Source organism: Anolis carolinensis, chromosome 1 (genome assembly GCF_035594765.1).
Source record: "Anolis carolinensis isolate JA03-04 chromosome 1, rAnoCar3.1.pri, whole genome shotgun sequence".
Taxonomy (NCBI): Eukaryota; Metazoa; Chordata; class Lepidosauria; order Squamata; family Dactyloidae; genus Anolis; species Anolis carolinensis.
Window position 1 is genome coordinate 183,258,429 of NC_085841.1, and position 21,980 is coordinate 183,280,408.

At 38.1% G+C, this 21,980-nt stretch overlaps 1 protein-coding gene across 28 annotated transcripts in view; it reads right to left on the bottom strand.

The window, feature by feature from the left end:
* map2 (microtubule associated protein 2) overlaps positions 1 to 21,980 on the bottom strand; it is a 331,665-nt gene that overhangs the window by 233,580 nt on the left and 76,105 nt on the right. For all 28 annotated transcript variants that reach the window (XM_062961372.1, XM_062961363.1, XM_062961338.1 and 25 more), the window contains one exon: positions 1,724 to 1,807. The gene's annotated coding sequence lies outside the window, so the exon portion shown is untranslated. The remainder of the gene's footprint in view (positions 1 to 1,723; positions 1,808 to 21,980) is intronic.

The window sequence follows — 21,980 nt, forward strand, 5'->3', positions numbered from 1 at the left end:
CTGGATATACAGAAAGATGAAAGTCAAGTTACCACATTTTACTCAGCCGATGCTTCTAAAGTGATTTCAAAGTCAGCATCCATTTTAACAGAGCAGTCTAGATGTTACCACTATGTGTATGAGAGCATCCTTTCCCTCTGACCTTGTTAATCATCCCAGGGTCAAAAAAATGTCATGCAGTATTGTTTCTTCCCTTCTTTCTCAGGTTTGTTGGGAGTCCTCAAATCAGTGAAGAGAAGCCAATTGCTTCCAGATGATCCCAAATAATGAATCTCAATTGTGGAAAGTGATCCCCACAGGTTTGTATCCCCAAAGATTCCTATTTCTAAATGACTTTAACTCAAAATGTTTTCCAAATCCTTTAGAGGGTTGTGGAGAAACTATGGGCCATGGGCTATTCCACCATCCACCACAGCCATCGAGATCTTTTTATAAAACTGGAAGCAGTTTCCAGTTCATGTCTTTCACTAAAAAGGCCTCTCCTAAGCCTAAAGTAATAACAGCCCAAAGGACATCCCAAAGTCCATCTTCACATTCAAAACTGCAGCCCTCCAATGTTCAGTGAAGGCACCTCCCACTACATCTTGGGAAGATGCGCATACCCTGTTTAGCTACTTTTTTTCGTGTCAGGAGCAACCGGAGTTGCTTCTGGAATGAGAGAATTGGCCGTCTGCAAGTACGTTGCCCAGGGGATGCCTGGATGTTTTTGATGTTTTTACCATCCTTGTGGGAGGCTTCTCTCATGTCCCCGCATGGAGCTGGAGCTGATAGAGGGAGCTCATCCGCACTCTCCCTGGGTGGGAGTCGAACCTGGCAGCTTTCAGGTCAGCAACCCAACCTTCAAGTCACGAGGCTTTTATCCCCTTGGCCACCGGAGGCTCCTGCCAGTTTAGCTACTGCCATTAAGGGACTACATCCCATGCAGTATTCTCCCAGTTTCTCTACACTGCCAAAACCGAGTCTCACAAAGGCCACTTCCGGTGGTTGCACATGTGACTCCATTGCAGAAGTACAGGAAATGAGGGTAAGACTGCATTTTCAGAAGTCTGGTACAAGAAAAATCAGAAGAAGCCGGATAGAAGCAGGGAAAGATGGACAAAGAACATGTGATTACAACTGACTATTGCCATCACTGAAGATGAAAATGAGACCTTGACAGCAGGGAATGAAAGAATAGGCTTTCCCTGCACTTTTCCCCATTTCCATCTCCCCCATTCATGTGATAAGGTCCTAAGAGTAGTAATGTTCCAGTAGTGTGCACAAACCTACAACTTATTCCAGATAAACAGAATTTCCAGTTTCCTGCCTTCTCTTGTGTGTGACTGTCACCATTGCATAAAGTAGCTCTTTTGCTCTCCATGTATAAAAATATAAATTGGGAAAATCTTACCCTACAAAGCATCACCTTCCCTCCTCTCCCCAGAACAATCCAACTAGTGACTGCCATTCCACCCATAATGGGTCTCCCGGCCAGTCTTCTAATCACGTCCACCATTCTCTACATGTTGAAAAATACACACTGTTCCACCCCCAATCCATTATCCTTTTCCAAAGAAAAGCAAAAAGAAAGAAAAAAAGTCACTGTAAGTCTTTTTCTGGCCAGCAAATACACGCTGCTAATCCTATCTACTGTTGAGGATTTCTGCATCAGAGAGTGTTACAAATACAGTAATTATAAGTTAATCATTTCTTATCCTTACTAGAGAGATTCAAATACACTGACCTGGTTGTAGTGTGTAATCACACGGTCCTCTGGATTAGTTGACAACGTTAAAAACAGCTCTTCTCCCAGCTGAGTTCTGGATGCCTAAAAACAGGAATAAAGTTAATGCAAAGGGATACTCCTTGAAATATATTCCCAGAGAATGCACACTAATCAGTTTAAAAATTGTCTCAAAATAATCTAAGGAAAAGAAAATAAATTTAAGTTGCATAACAGAAGCCATATAACAGAATTCTAGAACGGAATCATAGTTATATAAAGAACAGAATTGTACTTCATGTGGGAGGGGGTATTTTAATTTCAATTAATATTTTTAATACTTGAGAAGGAAGAATATCTTAGATTACCTAATGTCAAAACCATATAAATATGGACTCCAGAGCAAAGGTTACCTATCACTTCAGCTCAATGTTGGAGAGAAGGAATTTGCAGGAAAAAAAACCAGTTTGCAGGCTCCAAATCCAGAAGAGAACTCTTTTTTGGAATAAAATGAGGGAACTGAGAAACTGGCTGTACAATTTCTTTTGTCAAATACAAGGTAAGATAAAGGCCTACTTCTAACACGTTTATCTTCTCATGAAAAATGTTGGTGTAAGTAATGTATCTGTGTTTCTTCTATGGCGATAAATGTATGTATACAAACAGTCCTCTACATTTGTTGAAATTTGGGGCACAAGACCCTGGCAAAAATGGGAAAGCTGCAAAAAAGTAAATTTGTTTTTACCCGAGAATACAACTTTATAGGAATATCTAGGTCCTCCATTGCAACTTTATGTTCAACCTCCAGAAAAAAGTGACCACAGTAATAATAATACACTTAATTTATATTCTGCCCTTCTCCCCTAAGGGACTCAGAGCGGATTACAGCATTTACATTGGCTAACATTCAATACCTTTACAGTCAAATACAATGAGACATACAAACACAAACAAAGGCAAAGACTTCTCCTTTCATTTCCACCTTCTGCGGGTAGTGCTTATCTCTGGCTCCGAGGAAGTGCTTTTTCTCCATTTTCAAGCCGAGGAGGCTGCGTGGTCACCTCCTGGTCATGGGGCTGGCAAGATTGCTTGGAGCATCTCTTTATCTTATCCTGCCAAAGCGATACCTATTTATCTACTCACATTTGCATGTTTTCGAATTGCTAGGTTAGCTGGAGCTGACACATGGGAGCTCACCTCATCCTGCAGATTCTAACTGCCAACTTTCAGGCCAGCAGTTCAGCGGCACAAGGGTTTAACCCATTGCACCATCGCAGCCCCAGTATCAAATTGGAGGACCTAGAGATTCCTTGAGAAACAATATTAATCAGATCTGCAAATTATCAAATCTGTAAAAGTTAAGCCCACTACTGGGGAGGGCCAACTGCATTACACTTGGTTTAAAATTTCAGAATGAATATTTCATATTTACATGGAAAACTGTATTAAAAGTGATATTAATTTGTAAGATTAATATGATTCTTTTGGTGGGATATGGATTAGCTAAATAAATAGGGAATACAACAATAATATTTCAGACATAGAGAAAACATTTTTATAGATACTGTGTACAAGTACATTTTAAATCATGGGTAATCAACACTTTTCTTTTTTTTTGGAATAGTGAGTCTCAAAACCACCTTAACCCAAAAGTCAGAAAAGATCACAAATGAACACTATGCCAGATTTCTCACTGTGTACTCCTGTTAAGCTCTCATTCAGTTGGAGATGATTAGCATTTTATACATAGTTTGTGGGGTTAGTCTAGATAGCCTCTTCCTCCTTGTATTTTAAACCTCCCTTTCCCGTCACTTTAAGACTCTCAAGGGCAGAGCCTTAGCCAAGTACCTTCTAGATCCTTGAGGAGTGAGGCAGTATGGAAGGTGAAGAGTAAGGAAGGTGAAGGAACCACAAAATAGAATGTCACACTGAAGTTACACAAGTCACGTAGAAGCCACACAAGTCACACAGGACACTTGGTTTTAAATTTCAGAAGTCGAAGCCACGCATATTACATCAAAGGTGTATAAAAGTAAAGACAAAGAAAAGCCACATTGGAAATACAGTAGAGTCTCACTTATCCAACGTTCTGGATTATCCAAGCCATTTTTGTAGTCAATGTTTTCAATACATCGTGATATTTTGGTGCTAAATTCGTAAATAGTAATTACTACATAGCATTACTGTGTATTGAACTACTTTTTCTGTCAAATTTGTTGTATAATATGATGTTTTGGTGCTTAATTTGTAAAATCATAACCTAATTTGATGTTTAATAGGCTTTTCCTTAATCCCTCCTTATTATCCAACATATTCGCTTATCCAATGTTCTGCTGGCCTATTTATGTTGGATAAGTGAGACTCTACTGTATAACAGCTTCAGATCCAACTGAAGCTTTATTAAAGTAACATGCAGTCAGAACTGTGGTTGTGCTTCAAAGACTTTAACTCCCTTCACAAAGACTGGCAGTAAAACCCTGGAGGAGAGGAAGTTTGAAATCTGTTATTTAATAAATTGTTGTTTTTACTCCAAATGTGTGGAATTCGATCTGTTCCCTGCATCACAGACATCTTCTAAATAAATAGTAAGTTCGGGGGGGGGGGGGGGGGGGGGAGGGGGAGCGGGAGAACAACACTCATAATTCTGAGCATGCTGCAGCATGTCAATCAGGGTGCAAGTCCTCACATATTACATCAATTGTCAGAAAGGGAACTTACAACTGTGCAGATCATATGTGAATATTCATCCTCACATCTATAACATTACAGCTGTAACATTACCACATAGGCAAACATTAATAAGCCTCAATTAAACAGACATGTCCTAGACAGAAGGAAATTTGCATGATGTTCATACCTATCAATGAATAGGGGTAAACATTTTTCCATCTTTCATACACTGCTTGCTAATAAGAAGGTAATATGTGCAAAGGATTCTTACTGAAATTCATCATGACTGCCTAATGCAGTTTAAAATGGCAGAATCTAGTTTCCAGAATTTAACAAGCAAAATGGTTTGTACATGACCATATGTAACATATCTTACTCTATTAACATCTGTAGCAAGAAAAGTAACAAAAATGAACACAATAAAAATGAACTCTCTTCTGCCCTTGGCCAGTTTTTTTGTAATTAATCTGTGCTTAATAACGCATTTGGGGGGAAGGAGGTTACACCGAAATCCTAAAAAATCTTGTACTACCCAAATTATATTACCCATCTGATCATTTTTCCGGTTTTAACAATGAAAGAGGGGAATTATAATAATGGAGGTTCCACTGTGGCTTAGGGGCAGGCTTCAGCTAAGGCTGCAGATGGCTTTATATATTAGCATCTGAATAAGACCATGAAGTTCTTCATTGAGATGAGTGGAGGGAGGGGTGGTATAAGGGCCCTATAAGTGCCTAAAGCAAATATAATTTTCTTCCACAAAAGACACTGACTTAAAAGAGTCATTTTAATAAATCTATATAAGCTGCTGCTTAAATCTTACATTGACACTATCAATGCTATTTTACTCCTGAAAAGCAAATCTTCTGTTTCTATAGGTAACCATAAAGATAGGAAGCTGCTAGTTGTCAAGGCAACCATAATGGAAAACCAGAGGGGAGAATAGTAATTTGCAGAGAGGAGAATTAAAATTCTCCAAGGGAGTTAAAACACTGTGTTACAGATTTCTAGAAAGAATGATGGTCAGGGAATTTGAAATTATCCCTGCCTTTAGCTCAATATCCAAGTAAGTGTTGCCTACAAAACCAACCATTTTCTCATGGAATCTCAATGAGTAACAAAATTTATTTGGCAAAGGACTTTCGAAATCTGGCATGTGGTTCATTATGTCAGTTTATACAGGACTTGAACAGGTCAAATTCCTCAAGGATCCTTTCTTGCACCACAAACACAGCATTTCTGGCCTACTCTACGCCTTCACTCTCCACATCAAAGATCTGAAAATCTGGACAACTCAACTTGTGTCTATTCCTCCATCCAACCAGAGCCCAGAACACAGTGCAGTTGAGGTTCCCAAATATACAGAAGAGCCTATGCAAAAACAACTCATTCCTTCCTTGATCCAGTCTGAACATGGGGAGAAACAAGACACAACTGAAAGTGGCAAAAGACTAGAAACAGATAGATTTGTTTATCCTCAGCCAGAAGTGGTACAGTTCAGTCCCACTTTCTGTGTGCTAACCTTCCATGCAGATAGGAAGGGGACTTTGAAGGTACCATCCTATATTTTACCACACTTTTTCCAAATAAATTCCCTATATACTCTATAAAAATATAAGAAACACCAACTATAAGAGAAACACCAACTATAAAAAACAGTGAACATGTGGGAACCAAGAGAAATTGACAAATGAACAATGTTGTTGAAGGATAAGTCATAGGACATATTCTTAGAAGAATGAAAACCATTGTATCAATATATATCTGGGGGAAAGGGAAAGATTTTGTTCAGGTTTGAAGATATCAATATGGGTGCTTCCATACAGCCCCAAATTCCATGCCAAAGCTTTGATGCGGATTTCCATCCCCATTCCCCCCTCCTCAAAAAACCCCGGCTTTTTCGGGGGGGAGGGGGTTGTTATATGTTATCCCAATTAAAATCAGGATGACATGTAGCCACCCCAAAGCCCTCCAATTTAACCCTAAAAATAAAGTAAGGAGATGGGGTGGAGAGCAGGAAAATCCGTCAAGGAGGAAAATTATAACAGCCAGGTAAGTTTTACATTAATTTTAGGAGTAATTTGGGGGCTTGGAGAGAGGAGATAGGTGCCATCCTGCACCTTTAAGTCAATACCCCATTAGACCCGGGCCTTTCAGGAAGGCACGGATCTGGGGTATCTAATTAATTTGGAATAACTTAAGTTATTTCAAATTAATTCATTTTTACCAGAGGCATCGTTTGGACGCTTTCGGTAAAAACCCAGACAGATCCTGGGATATGGGTCTGTCTGGATGAGCCGTATGTTAATGTTAAAGGAAGTAGAAGTAAATCACTTGTTAGATACAAAATGGAAGAAAAAAAATACATTATAGAGAAACTTGACAAACGGGAATAAACGGGAAAAAAGGGAAAAAAATACTAATTAAAAACTAAGTTATGTATATTTTTATATACTGTTAGCCCCAGCTGCTGCCAACCTAGCAGTTTGATAACATGCAAATGTTAGTAGATCAATAGGTACCACTTCGACAGGAGAGTAAATGGCGCTCCATGCAGTCATGTCGTCATGCCAGCCACATGACCTTGGAGGTGTCTACGGAGAATAAAGACTCTTCGGCTTAGAAATGGAGATGAGCACCACACCTGAGTCAGAAATGAGCAGCACCCCAGAGATGAAGGGGAAGCCTTTACCTTTATCCGTGTCTGTGTTTCATTGTTTCGAGGCACTGAGTGTTCGTTTGTCTCTGTGTATGCTGGAATCCACCCTGAGTCTCCTCAGGGAGATAGGGCGGAACACAAATAAAGTGTTGCTGTTGTTGTTATTGTTGTTGTTGTTATGTGTTTGTAGTATGGAGTTACATGTATTTAGATCAGAGATGTACATTGTGTAGTTAATATGTAATTGTTGCTTAAATAAGTCTATGTTTATGTATAGATTAAAATTTTTAAAAAATAATTTAAAATATTGGGGAGGGTGAAATATAAATATGCATTTGTGTATGTGCACTCATACTCACCACCCCATGACATGGAGCTCATGTTGCGGACAGAATTTATACGACCCATAATGTACAAGTGAACAAATGAGTTCACCCTTTGGTCTCCAGACATGATGAATAACTGAATCCTGGGTCCCAGTGATAGAGAATGACAGTGTCTCAATGGCTCCTGTCATTTACACACATATCATACACACCATAAAACCAAATTAGGCTATAAATACAAATTAAGTAGATACAACCGCAAAGACTTCAAACAAAGAAAATAAATAGAGTTCATATTCATGAATCAATCCTCATTTTTTTAACCAAAAAGGGGGTGGAGGAGGCAGAAGAGGGTTAGAATAAAGGAGGTTTTCAAATTGCATAACTGGATTGTGTCAGGAGAAATTTTCCTGGGCATAGGAATTAAAATAATGTACAACATTATACAGGAATAATATGGATTTCACCCAAGACAGTAATGCAAGTCTCTTTCTTCTTGCACAATACAATTTCTTTGTCACCTTTCCACAATAGCCTCTGTGCCCCACACATATATGCATACACAGACACATATGTGTTCCTAAGGGTCCCTAGCTTTAGAAGCAGACCTGGGGCTTGCAAGAACTGTGGAGACAGTGGGAAGGGGTGTGTGTGAATCAGTCCCAAAGGTGGCATCAAATCCACTGCCTGATGAGCACAGTAATACAAGCTAGTGGCTCTTTTTTAGTAATGTGTATAAAGTTTAGCTGCAGTATGACAAAACCCTTTTAAAAACGCTCTTTATTCTATTATTTTAATCTTTATATTAATAATACTGGGACATACTTTACATCTTGCTCTCCCTGCAGGCAAGGCAGGTTTCTTTTGGCTGCCCTGCATTCTGTATCAAATCAGCTGATGAATCCCAAGCCAGAAAAGTATCCCAGCAGGACTACATGCTGTTTAATTACAGACCAGAGTAACCACATTAATATCGGTTCCTCTGGCCTCCAACAAATATGAAATCAAATAAGAAGAAAAACTTAGAAGATGTATAATCAGGTACGTCACCATTTTAAATACTCAGCTCATCACTTAATAAATTGATTGTGCTTCTTATATTGAAAAACATAAAGAATCTAGGTTTCCTTCCTTTAAAATGCAATGCACAATTTATTCACCGCACATGAAATCATGCATTATTTTCATCCATACAAGTAAGATCAATACAAAGTTTCTATCTATATTTGAAGCAGTCATGGGGCATTTTATAAAAACATGCAACCCAGATTATCAATCTGTGATAGAAGCCCTAATGCACTGCTTTCTGATAATAATGTTATCAAATCATTTTTAGTTCTTTACTTGCAAAATTGTACTGTTGTGTGTACACACTATTTAATGCAAATGAATGGAATCTACATTGATATAAAATATAAAAGATAAGCCTTAACTTTGCATATTATTAATTGATGTCTGAATGAGCAACAATCCACCATGAAATTGATTTTAGGATCAAGATAGATAGCTCAAACAATATGATAATACATTATTTAGCAGTACAGTAGAGTCTCACTAATCCAAGCCTCGCTTATTCAAGTCTCTGGATAATCCAAGCCATTTTTGTAGTCAATGTTTTCAATATATCATGATATTTTGGTCCTAAATTTGTAAATACAATAGAGTCTCACTTATCCAACACTCACTTATCCAACGTTCTGGATTATCCAACGCATTTTTGTACTCAATGTTTTCAATATATCGTGATATTTTGGTGCTAAATTCATAAATACAGTAATTACTACATAGCATTACTGCATATTGAACTACGTTTTCTGCCAAATTTGTTGTCTAACATGATGTTTTGGTGCTTCATTTATAAATTCATAACCTAATTTGATGTTTAATAGGCTTTTCCTTAATGCCTCCTTATTATCCAACGTATTTGCTTATCCAACATTCTGCTGGCCCGTTTATGTTGGATAAGTGAGACTCTACTGTACAGTAATTACAACATAACATTACTGCGTATTGAACTACTTTTTCTGTAAAATTTGTTGTATAACATGATGTTTTGGTGCTTAATTTGTAAAATCATAACCTAATTTGATGTTTAATAGGCTTTTCCTTAATCCCTCCTTGTTATTCAAGATATTCGCTTATCCAAGCTTCTGCCGGCCCGTTTAGCTTGGATAAGTGAGACTCTACTGTACCTCCAAAAGCAAATGTAATATATGGTATACAATTCCAGTGACTGCTGTTCAAAAAGGATACTGTAGACCAGTGGTTCTTGAAGTGTGCTCCGGAGAGCTTTTGGGGCTCTGCAAAGTATACTGAGGGGCTCCACACTTTCTTCCTTCCTCCGCCTTCGAGCTTTACCTCCTGTTTCCTACTCTTCCCTTTCCCCCCACCTCCCACATTTGGTGCTATACCGCAATGACCACTGAGTTTGGCAATTTTAAAAGGAAATTAGACAAATTCATAACAGATAAGTCTATTGAAAGAAACCATATATACCAGGCATGGGCAAACTTTGGCCTTGCACATGTTTTGAACTTCAACTCCCACAATTCCTAACAGTCAGTAAGTTGGCTGCGATTTCTGGGAGTTGAAGTCCAAAACACCTGAAAGACTGAAGTTTCCCCATGCCTGATATACTCATGCAGAAGTTGACCTCATGTATAAGTCGAGCATTGATTTTAGGACCAAAATTATCGATTTTGATATGACCTTAGGTAAGTCAATGATCATTCTATGAAGGGAAAATATCAATGTTGGCTTATTTCTTTTAGATTCCTGGGTTGCTCTACTCAAGAGAAAAGGATAGTTCCTTTTTTAAAATGAGCATCAAGGTACAGTACTCAATACTGACCTGTGGATAAGATTATTATAGATTTTTTTTGGCTGATTTTTTACTAAAATTTCTGCATGAGTATACATGGTAATATCCATAGCACCTGTAAAAGGAACCACAAGTTTCAAGAGCAATATAAGACTGCCTGATGTTGGAAAGATGATACTGGACCTCTCAGGGTCCTTCCAGACAGGCCCTAAATCCCAGGATCTGATTCCAGGTTTTCTGTTTATCCCAGATTATCTGGTAGTGGGGACTTATATAATCCAGTTTAAAGCAGAAAACCTGGGATCAGATCCTGGGATATAGGGCCTGTCTGGAAGGGCCCTGAGTTTGGCAGATTCATGCTCAATTCGTTTTTTAGCACAATGAAAGCATAACTCTAATCAACACTGTTGAGAACAAACATCTAAAATACAGAGAATGTAAAGCACAATTATTTCACACTTATTTCCAATAACAGGATTTAGCATTACAGTAGTTTCTATAAGTTTCAAATCATAGTTGCTCATTCCTTAAGGAAAATATGGACATCTGATGAGCTGGAAACTTGTATATATGCCCACACTGCTCTTGTTACGGAAGATGAGTGTTGTAAATCAACTGCTACAAAATCCCTATATATATCTATATATTTTATTATCTACAGCACCATCTATTGGCACTAATCAATTTTACAAGATATTGCCAATTCAGTGATACCTTCGCTTGTAGTCAGACTTCTTTTAAAAATAATGTTATTTCTGTTACTGTGAATTTCTGACATGATGTAAAGGGGGGACTCTTAAAACTCCTACACTAAACCTTTACAAGAAAATCCCGCATGCTTTCGCTGTTGTTTTATCCACTCATCCAAGATTTTCTTCTTTTCTCCTCTTCTCATATGGTAAAATTGCCACAAATCTTTATAATCCCAAGTGTAAACATGTTATCAGCTTTACTTTTATTTAAGAGTCAGAAAGGAGCGCAGTAACAACAGGGAAGGACCAACTTAAAGGACAAATAGGCCAGCTAAAGCTGTGATGAATCCGGCCCATCTGTAGTCTAAGAATTTTGGAAATTATTTAGGACTAAACTCCACTAAACCAGCATTGAGCAGGCATTGTGCTTGTGTCCAGGGATAGAAGACTCTGTATCCACCACAACATGCTATTTCCTTTCTAGCAGATTGATCACCATACCAGTTCTTCCAGGAGATCATTCTGTTGGCACATCAGTTAAAGGAGCCTGGTTTAAGTGCTAGACTAGAGCATTCACAAAGCTATGGAAATCCACCAGGTAACCTCATTCAAGTCACACTATCTTAGCCTCAGAGGATGACAATAGCAAACTTCCAAAAAATAAATTTTGCCAAATTCATTTTAAGTCACCATATATCAGAGTCAATTTGAAGGCACCTATCAACAGCATATCACATTTTATATCTTCTTGCAGAAACTAATTTTGGTTGGTAAAGTAGGCTTGGGACTATTGTTGCCCCGCTGTATCCACAGATTCTATATTCACCGATACAACCATCCATGGTTTGAAAATATTCCTCATATTTTGGAAAATATTCCAGAAACCAATACTTGAATTCGCTACTTTATACAAGGGACATCAATTCATTACACCGTTGTATATAATGGGATTTGAGTATCAGCAGGGTCCTGGAACCAAACCCCAGTAAAAACCAACTGTATTTCTAGCCCTCTTGCAACTCGTACATCTTTGAGACAGAATTGCACAAACCTATTACAACATAGGGTTTTCAACAGTTACAATACAACAGTTATAATGTCTTAGAGCCCATCCAGACAGGCCTTAAAACTGAGACCTGGCTCAGTTTTACTGGAGGCATCCAAACAACGCCTCCAGTAAAACCGAATTAAACACCTGGTAAGATCCAGATCTTAGGTAAGATCTGGGACTTATCAGGTGTGGGCCCTGTGTGAATTGGGCCCGGGGGACCTTGTTATGCAACCTCTGGGCCCAATCCACACAAGGCATCTTAGTTTTTCATGCTCCAAGACCCTGAAAAACCGAGGTTTCCTGGAGTGTCATTTTCTTGATGCGCCAGGAGACTGGGTGCAAGGAGGAAGATAATGGCAGCTGGGTAAGTTTTCCTTACTTTTTTGGCATTGTTTTTGGGGGCTTTGGGGTGGCTGAATGCCATCCTGATTGTTATCTGGATGGCATGTAAACGCCCCTGCATCCCCACCCCCCAGGACAGCCCACGTTTTGGGAGGGTATGAATTCAAATCTGTGCCAAAGTGAGTTTTAAAAACCCGCTTTGGCATGGATTTGAGGGCAATCTGGAAGCGCCCATAGATTGCAACTTTTAAAAGTTGTCTTTAGTCAAATAATCCAATACTGATTAGATGAACTAATGATCTGACTTGGTATAAGACAATTCTTTTTATGGTAGTTATGCAGCCACTTTTTGGCTTTGCTCAGAAATTTTTTACCATTATGAAATCTGCTTAAAATCCCTGAAACTCTGCTTCTCAAAGTGCTCCACTGAGGCAAATCCAAAGCTTTAAAGCCCTAATTCTACAAAGAATGTTCTGTCCTCAATTCTCAAATCAGTTATCTGTCCTTAACTCCTTATGTGGTATCTTTTGCATCCTTTAGGTTATACACATGCCACTTCCTGACCTTTTTATTAAAATAAATAATGATATGTTTAACAAGAAAGTGCATTATATATTTAATAATGAATACTTTCATGGAGAACAATCCCAAATAATGGTAAAGACAACATCCTTCATCCACATGTATATTCTGACAAAGTAATATTTTATCTATCCATGTACACCCTTTAACTATGCATATGTTCTGGGAAAAGGCTAAGTAATCACCATAAGTGCACAGCTTTTCCTTTTTGCATAGCATAGCCACCGTATTTTCCCCCAATCTAGTTTGGAGCCCTAGCATGGGATGAATAGGGGGTTTAACCCTTTGTTCCCTACAACAGTCTACAGTTTAATGGGGAAAGGGGAGTCAAAGCTCCCATTTAAAAAAATGTAGAGTGCAACATGTCCAACTCAAATCTGAACAGCAACAGTGAATAAAATTCTAAAGATTCCTTATTTCTCTTGCTATGGTCTTGCCTTTGTATCCCTCTGAGGCTGAGAGTGTATGACCTGTCTATGGTTGAGAGACCTTCTGTGGCCAAGTGGAGATTCAACCCTTAATGTTTGAGGTTGTAGTCCAATGCTCAACCCGCTACACCATTCTGGCTCTTAATTCAAGGTATTTAAAGAAAGAGGAAAAATTAAACACTTGGATCTCAGAAAAATGTAATTATTTCACAATTAATGGGTGTATCTATACAATAGAATCAACACAGTTAGACACCATTTTAACTGCCACTGCTCAATGCTATGGAATCCTGAGATTTGGAGTTTGATGAGGCAGAGAAACCATGTAAAACTACTTCCAGGATGACAGACCTTTGAGCCATGGCATCAAACTGTATTAATTTTACAGTGTAGATGCACTCTTTGTTTGTATTTTAAGTCGTAGTTGTCAATAAGAAAATGTTAAGAGTGAGATCTCATTGACATAATGGAATTTTATGAATTATGAAGCATTCGTATCAAATTGGAATTCAGGATGAAAATTTCTCCCCAAATCAGGATCATAGCTTTGGCTTTCTTTATGTCCGTCATCCTCAATATATTTATCGTTCTAGCCCGAGTCCATGGTCTGAATAGTACGTTCAGAGTAAATAGGGAACAGATGTCACTAAACAAAGGTTATTATCATGCTCACACAAAAAATAAAACAAATTATTACAGATTAAAAAATGGGGGGGGGGGGGGGATAAAATTAACTCTTTGACTCTCTGTGGAAATTTGTGGTGATTTTATCTAATTCTCTCATTCTGATCTTTTCTTTTCTTTTTTTTGCAGCCAAAGCAAAATGGGCCACTTTTTATGTCACATATTCACTCAAACAACTGAGCCAATTCTACTAGAATGTTTCATTTGTCAGCATGGGTTTCAGATGTCTATCAATAAATTGTAAGCTTAGACTTTGTTTAATAACATCTACAGAAAAAAATATTCAGACTGCTGAATATGACTGATTTGAAGCAGAATGCAGGGTAGCCAAGAGAACCCTGGCCCAAAAGTGTGTGTGTGTGTGGGGGGGGGGGGAATCCTGCAAAAATATATCTGGAAAATACATGGAAAATTTAACTAAATATAGGGTAAAATATAAAAGTATACTCAAAGATATATTGTTGTGTCTGGTGTGAGAGAATTGGCCGTTTGCAAGGATGTTGCCCAGAGGATGCCGAGATATTTGATGTTTTACCATCCTGTGGGAGGCTTCTCTCTGGTCCCCGCATGGGAAGCTAGAGCTGACAGACAGGAGCTCATCCTGCTCCCTGGATTCTTCCCATCGGGTTCCAGGGAAACACTAATCTGTATGCAAAAGTTTTTGTCCTTTTTATTTATTTTTGTTAAGATTAAGGAAAAATATGGCCACCATATCAAAGATAAGAATGATGAACACACAAACTGGACCAGGCAGTAACAGAATGGAAAGAAGGCCATTTTTGGGAACTTGTTACCAGAGAACTAAAAGAAGTAAGATACACATCGGAAACCTCAGTCACTGTCTCCATGTGGGAGAAATACTTCTCCAATATATTGTGCAGCCAGATAAGCATTCTGCAAAAAGCGGACTTGGATAAAGATTTCTTTATTTTTCTTGAGTAGCAACCAGTCTCTAGCAATGAAGTATGGTTGCTAACTGAATCTTTGAAATCTGTGAAAGTGCCTAGAGAAAATAAGCTTCCTCCAGAACTCTTTAACAAAAATGTTGAATGATGAAACCCCTTTCTTGCTAGCCTATTTACCATGATAATAAACCACACTGGATGAATGCCGCATAGATGGGAAATGAGTATTGTATTTCCTATCTACAAGAAAGGTGATAGGAACGATCCACAAAATTATTGCTCAATCAGCTTGTTCAACATCGCTTCAATGCTATATGCTCAACACAATGTATATGTGGCGGACAGACAGAATTTAGAAGTGGATATAGCACCACAGATAAATTTTCCACACTAAGTCGCACCATAAGGAACTATACTTAGGAAAATAATAAACATGTAGTAGTTGTATTTTGCTTTCTGATGCTTTTGATTCTATTAGCAGAAATAGATTATGCGAAACATTAGAGATTTCTAATATTGATTATTAACTATTAAGACTGATACAGGAGCTATGCACGAACCCAGAAATGACGGTTACAGTTGGCACAAATGGTTATCTGACAAAAGCTACCACAAGAACATGAGGAGTGAAACAGGGATGCTTATTTGCTCCCATTATATTTAGCATCTGATTTGGTGCCTTGTTCAGCTCAAGTTGATAATTAGGAACAGAAAGATTTTCATCCTAAGGTATTCAGATGATTTAGTGCGCATCACCCCCTTTCATTTGGAATACCTGTCAATAAATTACTCCAAGACCAAGATTGTGGTTTATAGTAGACATAGTCCCAGGTACAAAACAAACCTATTCAAATACCTGGGAATTGTTTTTAGTGAATCCCTTTCTTGTTTTCTTTATTTAGAAATATGGAGAAATAAATTAAAGAAACTTTGCTGACCAGCCTAGCTGTGTGGGCTACAGCATTTTGGATGGGAAGAATGTTCTAGAATATTTAAAGAATAGTCAATATATGCTGGAAACTCTGAAGATAAGAATTTTAACCTAATGAGAATTTTTGCAATTTCTGACAAATTCTATAAAAAAATTTCATGTTGTTGTTTTGCACAAATTTATGGCAGTATATTCTGCATACAAATGCTCTTTTTCTGCACAGCATATGCTGTTTGCTGTGAAAAATTGCCATGTGATAATTTTTCCAGGAATAAGTCTCAAACTGCAGATAGTCTTGTGTGAAGTTTTTCAAAGCTTTTCTTGCCACAAGAAGGAAATTGCTAAAATTACTCATTGTTTCCTTCAAGAAGAAAATCGATGAAAAATGAAGCCAATGTTTCACTCCTAGAATGAAAATGAAGGTTATAATCCGTTGAGGACTCCTTAATACCCACAGCACCTGCCATTTGGATTTTGCTGGGCTATTCAATTTCTTTTTGTTTTCTTTGAATTTCCTTAGATGCTTTGTTCAAAAGGAAATTTCCAAAGTCACCCTGAAATGTAGCTTAAGGCTCAGCCACTGCTTTGGCAAAATGAAGAAGCCACTGAGATTTTTCCCAGCCAATGGCTATCACAGCCACAAATTGCATTGACCAAAACAGAAAAGATGGGAGTGGGGAAAATCTTCTGAGGAGCAGGTCAAATGCACTTGACCATGTCATCAACAGAATAGCATTAATATTAATCACTTTCAAGGACCATTGATAATAGAGATGATGGAATACCACGACATCAAAATGGTGTTGAAATATAAGCAAACAGCTAATGGATTGTGTGATTTCAAGCAAGCTGTTTTGAATATATCTAACAACCTACTAATTAATCATTTGTATTTAACAAGCAAGCTATAAGGCAATTGTTGAATTTAGGTCCATGATAAATGAAAAAAGCATTATTTCTTATTCTGCACTTATTTTTTTGTCGTGATTCGAGGCTGCCTCAAAGGAAGACCCGACACATTTGAAAGCTTAAAATGTCCATGGGGACATTAAAAAAGAAGTCTAACCGGAAGTTTAAATTGCTCCTGCTTATTTATTTATATGCTCATGAAAAGCAGAGAAACATTCCTGAGTCAATAACAATTTATGTGGTTTTATATATCACTAGGAAACAAAGGTTATAAAGCAAAAACTCCCCTGCTGCTATCCTTCAGGAGTAATGTGTTGGTGTTTTAGTCCATAGGTAGAGGAATTAAACAACAGATGAAGTTTTCTTGCCTGCAGAAGTATATGCAGAACATAAAGTTCAGTCTCCGAGGCCCAAAGCTCATTAATAAAAATTCATGCTACAAATGAATGCATTTGTATGTGTACGTGTGTGCATTCAGGTTGCCTGTCGATTTATCGTGAACCCATGAATTTCATAGAACTTTCTGAAGAAAGGAATATTCTGAAATAGTTTTGTCAGTTCATTCCTCTGAAGTATAGACAACAGTAACAATCTCTCATTCAAGCACTAACCAAGCAATGGCATCACTGGCCGGGGGGGGGGGGGGGCTGACCTTACCAGCTGTTACCAAATTATGGATGCCATCCTTGGCCCTGTAACTGCTCAAACAAAAACTATGGATAGGGAGAGGGCACCTGCTATTGAAATGGCAGTAGGAAGGGAGGGATATTTCCATCTGGGACAAGCACCTTCTCTCTCTATTCGCACAGCATCAGTAGTGGTTGGTTGACTAGGGGTGGAGGTATGGAAGAAGGCAGGCTGCCAGCTGGGGTCTCTGGGGTAATTAGGGGGTAGTTTTGTCCAGGCTCAGAGGTTGTTTGGGCTGCCTCCCTTTCCTGCATTGTATGAGAACACTCCTAATGATGCCACTGTATCTAGAGCAAACCATGCTTCATTTCCAAGATCAGATGGGATCTAGTGTTTTTATACTTGGGCCACTAAATGAATGCATAGCCCCCACCCAAGATTTCACAGATGAAAACCTGTACACATGTGGCCAAGCAACGTTAGACTCTGGTCAACATGACTAAAGTTACTAATGAGGATGAATTCACAAGCTAGAAGAAGCTGCAGCAATTTACATTTGCTTGAACCTACTAGGAAGGGCAAGATTCTGTCCACTTTTCTCCTCTGCCACTTGATGAGTCAGTTGAGTATACTTCAAACTCAGCAAGTAGAAACTGAAGTAAGCTGAAGATAAAGCAAGAAATGAGAGAAGAAGAGAGAAAATGAAACATTTTCAAAGCAAATAAAAAGTGGGATGACAGGAGATTAATTGGGACTGTCCTTGCCAAATTCTGACAGGCAGACAGTATATGAATTGAGCTTTTCTTCCACTGCAAACAGCACATGTAGGTACCTTGTTCCAAATCAGGACCACAGAAAGAGACAAAGGTCTTGAAAATCCCTACCACATTCCTGTTGTTTATATCTTGAAAGCCATTCATTCAACTGCTAGTTGGATGAATAGCATCACATCCACTTTGACCCTGTATTCCTTTTGGAGACAAAAGAAACGAGATTTTGTAAAGAAGAAGTAGGCTGCAAAACACTTCAAAAATATCAAGTGATGAATGCACATATGTGTGGATGTGGGTAGAAATGACAACCTGCAGAGAGCTGATCCTAGGATTATTCAGAACTAAAGTTAGACTTACTTCCCTGTAAATGGCTTATGATTGGAGTTTTTTAGATGCAAAGCAAGGATCTTTGTGCCTGGAGTCTGATTGGAATCCTGTGTATGTATCCTATTATGCTGTGAGGTCAATATGATTATTATTAATGCTTCAATCAGATTGTGTATGAAATTGGGTCATTTTAAAAATCATGGGGACATGTATTATAGAGACCACCTTAACTTCTAGAATCCCTTCACTAGCAACATAAAACCTCTAACATCTCCACACTTTTGGAGAGCCATTTATATTCATTATTGCAACAGTTAGCAGCTGACAAGAAACAGAAAAAGCACTTGTCTTCCTGTCAGATTACCCCATTTCTTCTGCATGATGTCGTTTTCTGCTGTGACGCTTGTAAACTTGATAGAATGAAAAATCAAACATCTCCCCAGGAGATTTATCCAATATGAAAACTTTTGTCTATTTGGGATACCCAAAGGAAGACTGAAATATAGCTAGGACACAGAAAAGACAAAACTAGAAAAGTACTATATTTGCCTTGAGAACTTTTGTTTTGCGATTTATTAAAAATTTAATTTCAAAATACGTTTTGGCAACAAAAAGAGAACAAATATTCAGAGCTAAAATATAATGAAGCAGTTGCATATTTTCTTTTCAGGGTTTTGTCAACTTGGTTGACATTGTGGTTATCGTCTGGTATTCACCTCATAAAGCAGAGCTTTCCAAACATTTTATGTTAGTGACACACCTTTTTAGACATGCACAATTTTGTGACACGGTCATTTAGATTTACTAGCAAACCAGAGGTTAAATCAACCCCTTATAGGAAATACAGATAGATACATAAATTGCAATAATGAAATATATGGCAACACAACATATCTCATAAAAACCATTCATTTATATATATTTAAAAATATGAGGCTTTGCTTATTTCACACAGACTTAGAGGTTTCTCGTAAAGTGCATGTGACACAACTACACACTGCAACCGACACATGAATGTGCTGTGACATACAATTTGGAAAGCTCTGCCATAGAGAGCTCCAAAGGCTGCTACTCTTTGAAGGGCATAAAATTTACCCACACATTTGCACACATAATACTATAGCAACTGTGCACCTAGTCTATTTTGATTGCTTTAACACAATACTTTCCTTCCCAAGTGATTTTACTTTCCATTCTGATACAAATAAAATAATGTAACCGTCTACAGTTCTTATTGTTTGTGACTTTTCTGGGCACAGGTTCAATAAGCTGTAGGCCTATTTGGTCATAAATGTCACTAGTTATATGTGTGACATTTTTCTGAGTCTTAACTGCTACACAAGTCTCCCACTTGTCCAAAGGGGCATTCTGGGACCCTTCAATTGGCTTTGTTCCATCCCTTGATATTTCTTTCCACTTTAGCAGCTCAGGAGCAGCAACTCGTGAGGCAGCAAAGAAAGAACTCTTGTCCTGATCTAGTCATGAGCAGAAGAGCTCAAAAACAATTTCCTCTAGCAACCACATTCAAATGTTAGAAAAGTCACCTTGCAACCGAAGATGGAAACAAGTTAAAATATCTTTTATTGTCTTCTGACTTCAAGTCATGTCTGACCTTTGGCAAATCTACCTTGGAGTTTTCTTGGCAAGATTTTTTCAGAGGTTGACTTCCTTTGAGACTGAGAGAACGTAATTTTGTCCAAAATACGTTTCCATGACCAGGTGGAGATTCAAACTCTGGTCTCCAAAATCCCAGTCCAATGCTCAAACCACTAAACCATGTTGGTTTTCTTTTTGCATTTCCTCACCGCCAGTAGCCTTGTACAAAGAATGCTCCAATTTTAAGGAGAGGATATTTCAGACCTGCAGTTTTGAACCCAGCATGGAGGGGAGTATCTATGTGGTATTTTTTTCTGGACAACTCTCATTTTCAGGAACTGTTTCCTCTTTCAACTGGTACACCTGGTGCTTGGAAAAAGTCCAATGGGAGTGTGTTTGTGTTAGCCTGCTTGTAAAGATGAATTTTCCAAATTTTCTCCATTCTCACTAGCTGCCATATCCTCTTTTCCCCTTCTGTATTTGCCACCTTTGGGGGCCCTTCATTTCTTTGTTCTGATCTTTATGAAATTAAACAGAGTTTGAATATATAGTAGGATGAGGAGAGATAATAAGAAATCTGCTTGTGTGTACTTTTAGATATCTGCATGAGGTCCAGCACATCTCGGAGCGTCAATTTTTTAAAAAGTAAACTTATAATATAATAATAATAATAATAACAACAACAACTTTATTTTTTGTATCCCACCTCCATCTCCCCAAGGGACTCGGTACAGCTTACATGGGGAACGAGCCCGATCAACATCATAACATCATAAAATAATCAGAATTAAAACACATACATTATTACATAAAACAAAATAATCAAACAGCAATTTAAAACAATATAAAATGTAAAAGCATAAAAACAATCTTAACTTCCACCGGATGTCCCCTGTTCATCTTGTGGATTTCTAAAATCCGCTACAAACAAAGGTGTCAGGATGGCAGGGGACCATTTACAGGGACCAACAGGTCTGTGTTTGGACTTGCTGTTGGGTCCCGCAATTTCTTGCTACACTTATTTGTTTCACATTTTGACACTATCTGGAAGTGCTCTAACTTAAGCCATGTTGCAGCTATGTTTTAAAACATGTATGTGAATCTTATTTTACTGTGATCCTGTTACACCAGTAATCCAGAGTAGAGAATGTGCTTATGAGAAAATGCTGAATTCACATTCTAGGAATGCTTCTGATCCTCAGTCATGTTATCTCAAATAAACGTCAGGTCAGAATCCTGAAGAAATCCATCACATTTTGTAGCTGACATAACATCTACCAGCGTGTTTTTGTAGCAAATATTCTTGGCAGCTGCTCACCCAAATTTAATAAATGGTAATAGCAGTATGCTATGTTTTGGGCTCAACTTACAGCATTTTACCCAGGACGCCAAGGTTTTTGATGTGTTGAACTGAGACTGTCAGCAATACTGAAAGGAAAAGCATCTGCAAAATATGTCAATGTAACCATGGCAGGAGTTTTGTTTTCTGTGAAATTATACTCCATTTCTCCAATAGTCTGGTCCAAAAATAAACTCAACATTGAATTTGAATATCATTACCTCCCCCTACTGCCCTGATTTGACAGGAACCACCCTGACTAATACTCTGTCATCTACAGAGGCTTTTATAATGTCCAAGTTTTTTTCTTCCTACTTTCCCCCTTTGTGCCCAGCTTATTCCTACTAGTACATACTGAGTGCAAAGTGGAAAAGTGGTTTGTATACAGTTAATTCAATGGGAAAGGAGGGGAGAGAAGGGGGTGGAGACTTCCTCATGCCAACATGCTCAGGCAAATCAAACAGTTAGAATCTTCTCTTAGTTTATTAGTTATTCTTCATTAATACCTTTTGCCATCTTGATCACACTCTAATTCAGTTCAACTACCCATGCCCTGGTTTTCATTTGTGAAATGTTGGAGGATATGCATAGATCTTCAGCCAGACCTCTCATTATA